The following is a 10,677-nucleotide window of genomic DNA, read 5'->3' as shown; positions in this document are numbered from 1 at the left end:
ACTGCAAACCCCCACAGAAATGCTGCCCCATCCTACCTGTGCAGGGCTGACCCAGGGTCTCCCTACAGAGTCCTATAGGCCAAACACCAGAAAGGGAAGGAAAAATAGAGAAATAGAGCCCTGGAGAAACACAAGGCAGCCAGAGCCCTGGGTCTTATTTTAGCTAACCACTGGCTCACTTGTGGGTGTTAACACACAATCACAGATTTCAATGGCAAGCAAAAAAACCCCATAATTTCTTTATGTAGCTTAATTTCTTTCTTTTTTTGTGGTTTGCAAATTTGGATTTTCTTTTTTTATTTTGTTTTAGGTGCTGGGATTACATGTGCAGAACGTGCAGGTTTGTGACACAGGTAAACGTGTGCCATGGTGGTTTGCTGCACCCATCAACCCATCACCTAGGTATTAAGCCCCACATGCATTAGCTATTAGTCCTGATGCTCTCCCTCCCCCCACCCCCCACCCGCAATAGGCCTGGGTGTGTGATGTTCCCCTCCCTGTGTCCGTGTGTTCTCATTGTTCAGCTCCCACTTATGAGTGAGAACATGTGGTGTTTGGTTTTCTGTTTCTGTGTTAGTTTGCTGAGGATGATGTCGTCCAGATGCAGCTTAATTTCAAACCCTAAACCCATAATCTGACTGCTAAAAGAAAACAAGTTACCTAGTCACTTCTAGGCAAGCTCAGCCCAATTCAGTAATCTCTCAGTCACTTCCCTCCAGATTTAAAATTTAGCCTCATTGTGGAATTCTGCTCCTTTTTGTCTCCCTTCTCTCCTCTGGGGTCCAGTCTGGAGAGAGTGGTCTTGGGTGAGGGGGTGGTCAATGTTACTGCTGAGGCAGTGAAAAGGGGTGGCCCGTTATTATTTTGGTCTTGCTTTGTCACGATGCTGTGCTGGCCTTGGGCTCCAGAAGGAAATAGTTTTGTCTACTGAGATGTGACTTGCCCTGCTTGGTCAGTGGGCTTTATCCCTGCTCATCCTGAGGGTTCTGTGGTCCACACTCTGCCCTCCTAGTGCATACACTGAGCTCCCTGGGGTGGGTCTTCCAGGCCCTCATCCTCTCCTTGCCCACCTTGTGGGTGCAGGGTGAGCTTGGCTGATCGCAGACTCCTGAGGCCTTTGGGAGATCCTGTGCAGCAGAGTCACATTTTCCCCCAACACTCTTGTAGCCTTCTGTGTGCCAGTGTTCCCATATAATTGGGGGTAAAATGGATATCAGCAAGACTGTGGACCACCAAAGTTCTATACAGGATGGGCAAAGGTGAGGGCCCCTCAATCTGGAATTTCCAAGCCCACCTGGATATCTCTATCATTGTTAATCCCCTCTCCCCTACTGTAGCCTGGACTCTGCCCCATGGCGGTGGGTGGGAGGGCCCCAAGACACATCAGTAACTAAGCTCTCCTTCTTACTCGTCAGCAGTCTTTCTCCTCCCCAGTTCTGGGGTTAATGTCTAGCAGGAGGATGTGCGGGGAGACAAGATATGCAGGTCCAGAGATGAGACAAGCCTGGTTCTGTCAGATTATGGCTCCTTTCAAAGGGTTCCCGATTTATACCTCTCTCCATTTGAACTCAATAGTCAAAATATTTGTAGGGTTTGTTTCTTCCTTCCCAAAGCAAGAAATAAGTTGCATCCAGTTGTCCGGGCTGGAGTAGAAGTCAAGGCAGGTTCACAGAACACTAGTGTAGAAATTTGACGAGTGAAGGCTTGCAGGGAGGAAGGGGAGAACACTCATTAAATCATTTCTTCTCATGCTGCCTTAGTGGGGGCGGAGGACAGGTTGCAGATTTCCTTCCCTGCTTTGCTGTTTCATGATGGTGGGTAATTTATTAGATCATGTCCTGCTGCATGTTTTCAATAGTCTCCAAAACTGTCTTAGCTGACCCATGCCAGACACACACACGTACACACACACACACACCCCACATACCTGGAGCCCACTGATCCTACTGATCCAGTTTACAGAAAGGAGAAAATGAGAAGTAGAGCCCCGGGAAGAGGCAGGGAGTCAAAAATCCTACATCCTATTTTGGGCTCAGCCACATGCCGGTGGTGTGATTGGACTCACTTGCTTCCCCTCTCACCCTGTGGTTTCCCCATCTGGAACCCAGTGGCCCTAAAATAGTCCTATTTCCCAGCCCTGGGGGAGGACGGACAGGCCAAAAGAGTCTATTGCCCAAATTGATAATAATGATGGTAACAGCAGTGATTATACTTTCCAAACTTATACAACACTTCATCTGCTCAACCCTCCCCGCTTCTTTTAAAGTAATCATACAGGAAAATATACCAGCAGAAGAACAGCTTCTCAATGGACTTTCCTGACTCTGGGACTCAGCATAAGTCACTGTGGAACACCTTTGTTTTGTTCCTGATTCTGCCTCTAATTGCTGAGTGACCTTTGCCAGATCACTTCATCCTGTAGGTCTGCAGGATTGTTTGTTCCATCAGAGGACAGTGCCAAATTGTTCCCAAGGCTCTTTCAGTTCTAGGATTCTATGTTTTGGTTGAGCATTGTATTAGTTTCCAACAGCTGCTATAACAAATTAACACAACTTTAGTGGCTTAAGAAAACAGAAATGTATGCTCTTTCTGTTCTGGAGACCAGAAGCCTGAAATCAAGATGCCAGCAGGACCACCCTCCAGGCTCTAGATGACAATCCATTGCTTGCCTCTTCTAGCTTCTGGTTGCTGCTGACATTCTTTGGTGTTCTTTGGCACGTAGCTGTGTCACTCCAACCTCTGCCTTCATAGTCACATTGGCTTCTGTGTATGTCTCAGATAACTCTCTGTTTCTCTGTTATATGGATGGCATTTAGGGCCCACCCAGCTAATCAAAGACGATGTCCTCATCTCAAGATCCTGAACTTCATCACATCTACAAAGACTCTTTTCCAAATAAGGTCACATTTCTGGGATCCAGAGATTGAGACATAGACAAACCTTGGGGAAGGGGGGTGGTGGTTATTTCTCAGCCTACCGACCATGACAAGCTCAAGGTCCAGGGAGATTTGAGACATGCAGGAGAGTGCACCCCTGTTCCCCAAGGGCAAGTAGTCCAATTGAGGAGTCATCACTCACATGCAATACTGTCAAGGAACAACACAAGCCAGGAGGTAGCAAGCATAGAGAGCCTGTGTAGCCTCGGGGAAAGAGCAGGGGCTCTGGACCTTGATGCCCTGGGTTCACATCCAAGCCTTACCACCTGCCAGCCAGGGAAACTTGAACAAATTATTTAATGTCTCTGGGGAAAATTATACTTACTGTATAGGTATGTTATAAAGTTTAAGTATAGACCAGGTTCAGTGGTTCACACCTCTAGTCCCAGCACTTTGGGAGGCCAAGCTGGGAGGATCGCTTGAGGTCAGGAGTTGGAGACTAGCCTGGGCCAGATAGCAAGACCCCGTCTCTACAAGAACAAAAAAATTAGCCAGGTGTGGTGGCACACCCCTGTAGTCCCAGCTACTTAGGAGGCTGAGGTGGGAGGATTGCTTGAACCCAGGAGTTGCAGTCTGAAATGAGGTATGATTGCACCATTGCACTCCAGCCTGGGTGACAGAGCAAGACCCTATCTCCCCAAAATAAAAATCTAAAAAAAGATTAGCTATAATATGTTCAGTGACTAGCATCTAATAGGTGCTTATGATTCAGCATCAAATAAATGGGACAGCAAAAGGCAAGTGTGTGTGTGTGTGTGTGTGTGTGTGTGTGTGTGTACATGCATACGTGTCTGACACTGTCTGCTAAGACAGTTTTGGAGACTACTAGGAGCACGTACCAGAACATGATGGAGTAACTAGAGTGATTCTCCATTGAATGATGAAGGACCAAGAACAGAAAAGTGAAATGACTTGCTCCAGTTTGCACAGGAGGTCATCACACAGATGGGTCTAGAACCAAGGTTTTCCAGAAAGCATTTTCCTCCACTTCCCAAAACTTTTGCTGTCAGGATGAATTTTTTGGATGATATTTCTACAGACAGCAAGGGACATCCATTTACACCCTTGGTTTAGCCAGAGAATATTGGAGATGACCAAGCCCACAGGCTCACACAAATCCAACCCTTCAGGTTGTCACTAGCTTGATGCTCCATGACCATGGGTTGACACAATCACCAACAGAGAAACGGAAGCTAGATGGCCCTTCTTCACTCTCCACTGCTCAGCGGGAATCCCTCCACATGGGTGGTTCCTTTGAGTGTGGCTTCTGCCATAAAAATGAGATAAGAGGGACAGAGGAAATGCTGTTTACTGCCAACTCTCTGCTCCTATGTACAGATCTTCACCTGAGTCAATGTTTAACCCCTGTCTGGAGTCAATGTTTAATCCCAGGCCAGCCAGCCCTGCAATCCAGCATTCCTCATCTAGCCTAAAATACAGAATCATTTTAGAAACAACCACTGAAGAATAAAATTGTGACTGAATCTGCCAAAGCTAAATAGACTCTCCCCGCTTTTTAGAGGATACTGGCTGTTTGGAATTATTCATGCTACCTGTTCCCATTAGCAGATAGTGGTATGGTGTTTGCTGACCCTAGCTGTCACTCAGTGGCAGGAGCACAGCATTTATTCTTCCTGTTTCAGTTCTTCCTTTTGGGCTGGGGGAGAAGAGCATTGGGTGGGGACCACTGCCCTTGTTACCCAGCTGGCAATGCTGCTGGCTGGCAACATGCTTCCTTGTGAAGCCACTACTTGGAATCCCGTTAGGGGAGCTGGAACTTGAATGTTCTGGTTGGCTGCATTTAGGCATGTTTTCTGGGAGTTTCTGAGCCCAGATTTATGTTCAAAGGCCTAAACCTTTTCCCAGGTGAGTCTCCCTATTAAGGGGCAGGTGGGAGAGGGAAGAGTTCATTAGAAAGTCCCCGACTATTAGTGATTCTCTAGGGGCTTCCTAGGGTCCTTCCTAAGGAGCTCGGGGCATATGGCATCTACAAATGGGCAGCATTGTGTCAATTCTAAGAACAACCTTAATCAGGGAAGTCAAAGGATGGCAAGCTGGGTGGTAGGGTGCAGGAACGTGAAGAGAGAAGGAAGGCTGCTGTCAGATTAGCAGCTCTAGTCTTCAGTTGGTGTTGGAGAGGTGACTCACTGGCCAAACGTGTGCATGCAATGCTCAAATCTTTTCACTTTCCCTGGTGAACACACTGAGGCACCTCCTTCTCCTTGACCACCTGCCTCCCTGTGTCACTGCTCTGATGTCCCATTCTTCACCTGTTTTCCTAGCTCAGCTGCCTCCCAGTCAGAAAGTGAAAACAACATTTCTTCTGGGGCTCCCAGAGTGGGGAGGTTGTTGGTACCCTTTCTCATTTTGGCTGGTGAAGGAGTGAAGGTGGAAACTGTGGTAAGAGCCCCCTGAGATTGCCTGTGTCCAGCCCTGAGAGGCCTGCTGTGGGGAGTGGGGAGTGAAGTGGAACATAAAAGGCCCTGGAGGCTGGGCGTGGTGGCCCACACCTGTAATCCCAGCACTTCAGGAGGCCAAGGGAGGCGATCACTTGAGGCCAGGAGTTCGAAACCAGCCTGGCCAACATGGTGAAAAATACTCTACTAAAAATACAAAAGTTAACCAGGCATGCTGGTGTGCTCCTGTAATCCCAGCTACTCAGGTAGCTGAGGTAGGAGGACTGCTTGAACCCCGGAGGTGGAGGTTGCAGTGAGCCAAGATTGTGCCACTTCACTCCAGCCTGGGTGAGGGAGCGAGAGTCTGTCTCAAAAATAAATAAATAAAAAAAAATAATTTTTTAAAAAAAGAAAGAAAAAGGCCCTGGAAGTGGAAAGTCAGCCATGGTCCAAAAGCTCTCTCAATTCTTCTTTGGGCCTAGTCCCTACACTCCAAAGAGCTTTGATTCTCTGTTACTGAGAGGCAGGGACATATGAGCAAACCTTTTTTGAGGTTACCCAACCATTGTCCTATGTGCTGTTACCTCCACACCCTGGCTAGGGAGAAGCGGAAGGAGGAAGATTTTTGGAGTAGACATCCAAAGTCAATAGGTGGAGTGTCAGGTGACAGGGCCCAGCCCCTCTCATAAGCCACTGGGGTCCTCGTGAAGACTTGCTGTTTCCTTGTTCCTGGTCTGAACCTGGCTCTTGGCCCAAGGCTTGCCTGACACGCAGCGATTGGGATAATAGCCCCTGTAATCCCCTGCAGCCTGTGTTCATCTGAGCCTCAATGTTCCCATCTCTAGAATGGGAGTATGTTTCTTTTTGGTGATGTATACTGTAATTAATTTGTAGTTTTCTGTACTCCACTGGCAGAGGTAGGGAAGGAAAGTGCTGGCCCCATAAAATGTTTAGATTAGTTGCATTTACTAATCAGTCTGATCTTCCCAGGCCAGGCCCTAAAGAAGCCACATTCTGAATTCTTTTTCTTGAACTCTTGTCTGAAATGAAACACAGTATCTTCAGACAAATTAGAGCATTCTGAAAACACCTTTGGACACAGTAGTCCTAGCTTTCTTCCTCTTTTCTAAAGTACTCAAGGTTAGGAAGCCAGAAGTTTGCCACTCGGGGAAAGAAGTAGCCTTTGTTTGACCCTCTATGCTCACAGCAGAACTGGTAGATCTGGATAGAGGTAGCAAGTAAGTGAGCAGTGGGAACAAGGCCAGAGGTGGCAGAGGCAGAACATAGAAGAGTTCAGATCCTATTCAGCAAATGTGTGTCTTTTTGTCATTGTTGTTTGTAGAGATGAGGTCTCACTATGTTGCCCAGGCTGGTCTGAAACTCCTGGCATCAAGTGATCCTCCTGCCTCGGGCTCCCACAGTGCTGGGATTACAGGCATGAGCCACGGTGCCTGGCTTCAATCAACGTCTTTGATGCAATGCATCCAGGAGGCAAACGGTGGTCTTCAGGCTGGGGGCATTGGCACTGGTGATCACCACATGCTTCTAGAGGTGCAGCATGGGGTTCTCTCTTAAGGCTGCCACTTCTCTGCTGCCCACATGGGTTTCAGCTGGCCCCTTAGAGAGTAGGCAGTAGGATGACAGCTCATCATACTGCTGACAGTGAAGGGAGCAGGCTGGCCCGGGAAGGCCAGCACCTGTAAACCAAGCTGTGTCACCGTATGAAAAATGAAGAGCTTGGTGGTGCTGGACCCTGAAAGCAGAGTTTGTTTCTTTCTGAGTAGCATCTCCATTCTCCATTCCACATTAGTCATGCTTTCAGCTCTGGGATATCTGTACCAGGGGAGCACAATCAAATAACCTGTGTCTACTTGGCTGAAGTGCGTTATGGGTCTCTCTGTGGAGGTATCTTCCTCTAGGGTCTGACTGAGGCTGTTATTAAACTGCTTCTTTATGTCTCAGACCACAGTGGGCTATTGGAGGAGAGGAAGAAACCTCCAACTTGTTAGCAGAGAGCTCTCAGAAGTTGGCTTAGAGTCATGCATTTGCCCCGAGTAACCTGAGACAGATGGACATCCCCACAAATAAAGATCTGAGCTCCTTTTATACATATGTCAGCAAGGACCTCAGGGCTGGTGCCTGAATTTTTAGCTCAAGTTCCGGCTCTCTGAACCTTTTTTTTTTTTTTAATGCCTCATTAGGCCAGGGTTGTAATAAACTAGTTAGGGAACTAAAGAGAACCAATTCCTGGAAATGATTATGAAACCTTCCATGCACAAGCCTAAGAAAGAGAGAGAGAGAAAGGGAGAGAGAGGGAGAAAGAGAGAGAGAGAAAGAAAGAAGCAAACCTTTAGAGCTTTACACAGGAAGAGACCTGACCAGATACTCAGACTATACATCCAAGCAAGGGGGAAGGCAGGGGACACAAAGATCGAGAATGCAGCTGTGGAGGTGGGGTGCTTTGCATGAAGTCCCAGTGTGCCCTTTCCTGAGTAGAGTAACTTAACTTTTCTGGTCCTCAGTTTTCCCGTCTGTGAAATGGGAATGATCACACCTACCTTACAGAAATGTTACCATAACTGCGTTACACAATGTGAAAACACCTAGGATAGTGCCTGCTGTGCAGAAACACATTAACAAGCAGTAGCAGCATTAATAAGTAACAGGGTAAAGAGAACTGCAGAATTGCTCCCTAACCTGAGAATCTGCTTGATCTTGTGAAAATCAATGGCCTCCCTGCATCCTCGATTAGATTCTAATCCTAAGTTAGAAATCCCCAAGGAGGCTTCCCTGATTCTGGCCTAGAGATAGATGTTTGCCTGCCCCTCATCTCAGTGGTATAGGCATCATGCCAGCCGGAGGTATAAGATGAAAAACAAAAGCACTGACAATACCAAGTGGTGGAGGTGGCCTCCTCTGCCAGTTTGGCCTCTGGCCCTTTAAATCAACCCTCCTGACTACTCCATGGATCAGTTAGTCCATAAAGGAGAGCTGTGAACACTTGGGGCTTCCCCGCTTCTCTCCCTGAAAGTTCTTACTCAGATCTTATCTCTGCCCCCTCCAAACTCTTGGCCCTGGGACTCTAATCTGGCTCTGCCCTAGCCTTTTGAACTCTTACCAGCTCCACCTCTGGTGGAGCTTAACTTTCCCTATAACGGCCTCCCTGCTAGAAACGCTCCTGGCTCTAGCCACGTGGCCAACACTTTTGCTGGGCTGGTTGTCTCCTCCCTCCCCTTCTTCCTCCAAGATGGGGTAGTCAGACAGAACATTCTAGCTGCTGAATTCCACCATGAAAGTATTAGAGCTGTTCGGAGGAAGGAGAGGTCCTGGAGAAAGGTGGTCAGGGAAGCCCCTGAGGAAGAATAGGATCTGATCTCCAGATCTGAGTGGGAACAAGAGAGTCCTGTACAATTTCATGGCTTAATCCAGGGATTGGCATATTCTGGCTCAAGGGCCAAATCCAGCCTCCCTCCTGTTTTGGGAAATAAAGTTTTGTTGGAACACAGCTGCGGTCATTTGTTTCTCGATTGCCTGGCTGCTTTTGTGCTGCAATGGCAGAACTGAGTAGTTGCCATAGAGACAAAGCCTGCAAAGCCTAAAATATTTACCATGTGGCCCTTTACTGAAGAGTTGGCCAACTCCTGGTTTAGTGCATCAGGCTTCTCCAAACAGTGATGTGAGGAACTCTAGCCCCTTGAGACTGCTTCAGTGAAACACAATAATCCAACACATCTGGGAAACACACATAATGTCCCCATCCCAGGTGTGAAAACCCAAGGTGTTTCACAATACACCTTCATATAGCAAAGGCTCCAAAAGATCTTGCATAGAAGAATGTTTGTGGTTTCTCAGCATTGCCAAAACTTCATTAATCTACCAAACCTCCTTTTCCTCAGAACACCTTTTCACATCCTGAGAATCTAGCATTAGAAACAGTCTGGGTGCTGGGCCCATCCCTGCCACAAATGAGAAACAATTCCTGGAAATGATCATGAAACCTTCCATGCACGAGCCTAAGAGAGAGAGAGAAAGAAGCGAGCCTTTAGAGCTTTACACAGGAAAGGACCTGACCAGATACCTAGATCATAAATCCAAGCAAGGGGCACAGAGATCCAGAACATAGCTGTGGAGGTGGGCTGCTCCGAGTGGCCTTTGCTGAAGTACACACCTTGCAGAGCCTGCTCCCTTATTGGATGAGTGGGATCTGTGATGTCTGTCCTATCTCCGTTACAGGATTATTTGGGGCAGGTCATTGAGAAAGTGAACAGGAAAATAGTCTCGAGGGACGACTGTGGTATCCTTGATTTTTGACAGTGAGTTTTGCTTTGGTACAATGCTCAGCAATGGTGAAGTGAAAAAGGCCCTGAACCAAGGTCACGAGTTCTCTTTGCTAGTCCTCACAGTGCTATAACTAACTGGGTTAACTGGGTGACTTTAAACAAGCGCCCCCCACCTGTACCCTTAACCCTGCTGGGCCTCATGTCCCTGTCTTCTAGAATGAGGGTGTTAGACTAATCTCTAAAGATCTGTTAGCTCTGAAATTCTGCCATTCCATGTAGTTAGATGTGTGCAACTTCCCTACTTATCCAAAACAACAGGTTTCTCTTACAAGCCATGAAACTGGCATCTCCTTGATTTTCCTGGTACAGTGTCTGTGTTCAAAACCAGATATGAGGAGGTATTACTGAAGTATTTCTGTGGTGCTGACAGCTTAGAAGGCAGGACTAAGCCTTCCGGAAATGTCTACCTGGCAATTCTCAACTCGATATTGGTGCCTATCTTTCCTTTCTGCCTCCACCGCTCAGGCTGTTCCATCCAACAATGGAGCCCAGACAGTTTGCCAGCGGATCTGGCAAAAGAAAAGAGTGGATGTGATTCCTGGAAAGGCAGTGGGGCCTAGGGTGGAGCGAAAGTTCCCTGACAGGCATGAGGTGATGTAGTTACAGGGCAGAATCTACATAAAATTCCTCTCTTTTGTCTCCCACCTCACCCCCAAAAACCATTTTCCAGCTTCACCAACAGTCCTCCATATCGAGGATTTATAAGCAGCTGAACAAGAAGGCCTTTATGAAGAAGGCGAGAATCTACTGAAAATACCCTGCTCCTCCATGAATGTAGGAAAATCCCAGAAAATCTTGGCCGGGTCAAAAGGTCTACGGCACAATGAACCTGGGTCCAAATGGGGCGGGATGATGTGAGGAATGTGTGTTTGCCCTTTTGATCTCAGTGTAGAAACCAGCTGCCTGTGGGGTCATCTAGGGGACTCGCAAAAGGAGGGGCAGAAGCCCAGCGGGACCCAGAGTTCTTGCAGAGGAAGGGTGCCTAGAGGCCACTGAGCCCCCAAG

The sequence above is a fragment of the Pongo abelii genome, chromosome 1 (genome assembly GCF_028885655.2).
Source record: "Pongo abelii isolate AG06213 chromosome 1, NHGRI_mPonAbe1-v2.0_pri, whole genome shotgun sequence".
NCBI classification, from domain to species: Eukaryota; Metazoa; Chordata; class Mammalia; order Primates; family Hominidae; genus Pongo; species Pongo abelii.
The sequence above is the reverse complement of the archived record's forward strand: the minus strand, read 5'-3'. Positions refer to the sequence as shown.